Raw genomic sequence first — 3,517 nt, 5'->3', positions numbered from 1 at the left:
GGGTCTTTTATGCCTTCATATCTTTTAGAAATAATAATTCCTACAAGATTTGAGAATGTACAGTGCATTTGCAGTGGTTACTGAGGTTAAGAGTTGGCCCATAGGAAACATCAAATACAGCACACTGAGTTACATGACAGATTTCAGCAAGATGTTTTCTTCCTCCATGAATAAGGGATACTCTTGGCAAAACTTTGGGAAACTGAGTTATGCCAAACTCAATATATTTCTTTACCAAACTATATTGCATATTGAACCATATTCTTTACTATGTTAACTGACAGGGTACATTTTTACCATGGTTCTAATATATCCACTTATTTTTTAAAGTTTATTTTAATATAGAACTCTTTCATTCTAGGAATAATGATCAACAGCGTTCCCTGGAAAATGGTTCAGAGAAAGGTATCATCTCACTCTTCATTTTATACTGAGATACGGAGAGGATATGAGAAGCTTTTGGTAGTCATAAATTCAAAAGTAACAGAGCCAGTTCAGAAGCCTGTTTGCTAAATACCCTCTTTCAACTCTGATTTCATCTTTATTTGTCTTTGACATGCTTACAGTTTTGCATTATTTTTCTTAGGGAACAAGATGGTACAGGCATTAAAACTTATGAGAGCTGAATTACTCAACATACAGGAGAAAACATTAACAATAGCTACTATTATTTAGTCCCCACCACATGCTCAATAAAGTACAAGATCTCTAGTAACTTGGCTTTCCTTCTCACAATAACACAATGTATTGATGTGTTATATTATTGTCCCAATTTGATACTTTAGGAGCATGACTCAGAGATATTTCTAACTGGCCATGCCCATTAAAGGATGGACTAGGCCTGTCCGATTCAGACCCCTTGCTACTCAAAACACTCACTGCATGTCTTAGCCATTTCCCCAGTGCTAGACACAACACCTGATACCCACAATTTAAAGGAGGAGATGTTGGCTCATGGTTTCAGTCCATTGTCAGCTGACTCCAAAGCAGAAACAGGATGACAGATGGTCATGGTGGAGGAAAAGATGCTCAACTCATGGCAACCAGGAAAAAAGAGAGAAGGAAAGAGCCGAAGACAAGAACGTAGCCTTCTTTTCAGGCCCCAGTGATCCACATAAAGGCAGACCCCACCTGTTAACAGGACAGCCAGCCACTGCACTCACCAATGCATGAACCCACTGATGAGTTTAGCACTCCCATGATCCAGTCACCTAGTGAGCATGTAAGACGTTTGGGGAACATTTTAGATCTAAACCATAACACTGTAAAAATATTTTTCAGGTTAAATTCAGAAGTGGAAAGGAGATGCGCTTTCTATAATCATTCTTCTCTATTTTCCATCATCTGATGGAGAATGACATCTGATATCCATCATATCTTGACTTTGCTGCATTATAAAAGAACTACCATTGTGGACCACTTTTTTCCTCTTAGATTTATGGCTTTGAGACCCAATGGATAGTGCAAGTTTGCTGTTTAAAATGATCACTGGGATATATTCTAATCATTAAATTCAATTTAAAAATATACCAAGCTGTTCCAAGCATAGTTTCATCTAAAGTAATTGAAAGTGAATTTGGCAAAAGAGAGGAAAGTGAGTGAAAAATTGTCTGATCAATACAACAAAAACATATGTGAGTTTTTATGGAGAGACCAAGTATAATCTAGTTCTGGTCTAGATTAAGAATCCACTGATCCAATATTTTTAGAGTCAAATTAATTTACTATAAATAGCAAACAGGCCTATTGTGGACCACAACTTTAGAGTAATACCTTATAAACTAGATCAAGACTAAACACTTATCTGTCTACATTATAATAAAAAATAACAAATTTAGAATGCATGCTTCAATCAGCAAAATCATACTAAAATAACAGATTTGAAAATTAGCTTAAGACACTAAACTACATAGTCTGCTTTGAAATTGGACAAAAATAAATAAATAGAAACAGTTCATTTACTTTTTTCACTGAAGAACACTAGAGGAATATTAATGCCTTGAAACGTCCATTAGACATTAAATAGAAATGATATGCTGACTAGAGTTATTTCATTTCCAAGTTGTAGAGCTTTATTAACAATATCTCTGATCCCAGTAGCAAGGACATTGATGTGCCTGACACCAACAGTAATAAAAATATTACCCTTTCAGGCTTGTCAACTCATCTTGCTGGAGGCAGCTTGAGGAGATCCCCTGACAATGATTCATGGCTTGAAGCTCAGGACCATCTGCTTTCTTGGAGAGTCCCTCAGCCAAGGTGAAGAGGGGAGTTTTCACAGCTGTATTCTTTTTCCTTCTAAAGTCTATAGAAATGCATCCAACAAACCACAAAGATCTGGCACTAATTTGAATATGGCAGACATTATCTGCCATATGTTCTTGTTTCAATGGGCTCTTTTTATAGTAATTCTCATTGGATGCCATTTCTTCCCTCTCTGCAATGTGAAGTGTCAATTTGTCTCACCCTATAAATGTCCTAATGTCCTTCCATCCCATGCATTTCACAGGTATTTGTCCATCTCTATCTTAATGGAAAGTATTTTTTTTCTATTGAAACATTTCAGAGTTTAGCTGAATCTCATCAAGTTCCATATTTTATATTTAAGGAAACAAAAACACGATAAGATTAATTGATCATCCCTAAAGTAATACAACTAATCAGTAAAATAACAGATTTGCCTACTTGTATCCCAGCATTATGTCCAGGATCATATAGTCAAGAAAGTCTCTGCTATTATCACTTGGCTAGCTTAAAGAGGAACCATTTTTGGTTCATTTATCACCTAAAAAATCACAAGGAATATGTCAGATGAGCCAAATATTTTGAATTTGTATTGAACCAATTGAAAAGAAATACATGCAATTCTAGATTATTTATTTTTGTATGGGAACAAAACGCTTTAAAAACTAAAGATAGAAGTTTTACATAGTTTTATCTCATACTTCAAAATTTATTTTCAAATAAATTATAAGAAAATCTGAGACAAGAAAATTAGATAATTATGTTAGAGAGACTAGTTTATTGTTTTCAACAGATACCAAAATAAGAATCCTAATATTCAAATCCCTGGAACTAAACAGTGCACATGGAGATGCTGCCATTAGGTACAGAGACGATGAAGCAACTCAAAAAGTCATGCTTACAAGCTACGTGGTAGTGCTGACACAGATATGCTTCACAAAATTTAATCCTGGGACAGGTCTGAAGCATCTGAAACAGTGATGGCAACAAAGGATAGGTTTTCCTCCTACATCAAGAGGACTGGTAAAATTTATCTTCACTAAAAACTGGCACATTCTCCCTACTTCCACATTCCATTGATGAAAGCAAGGCCCCTAGCTAAGACCAACAGCAGTGGCATGGTTTGAACCATAAACAGGAAGGGGGAGAAAGAAAGAATGGGTGGATAGGACAATGCAAAGGGAAGGGGAAAATGAAAAACTGATGAGCAGAGAATTCAATGCCTCACTGTTACAGGAAAAACAGCAGTTTTAGTGGAAGAGCAGAGGCAAAA

This window comes from Heterocephalus glaber, unplaced genomic scaffold (genome assembly GCF_053883595.1).
Source record: "Heterocephalus glaber isolate CG9 unplaced genomic scaffold, H.glaber_assembly_v1.0 deba00000594, whole genome shotgun sequence".
Lineage (NCBI taxonomy): Eukaryota > Metazoa > Chordata > Mammalia > Rodentia > Bathyergidae > Heterocephalus > Heterocephalus glaber.
This window is presented reverse-complemented; position numbering follows the sequence as displayed.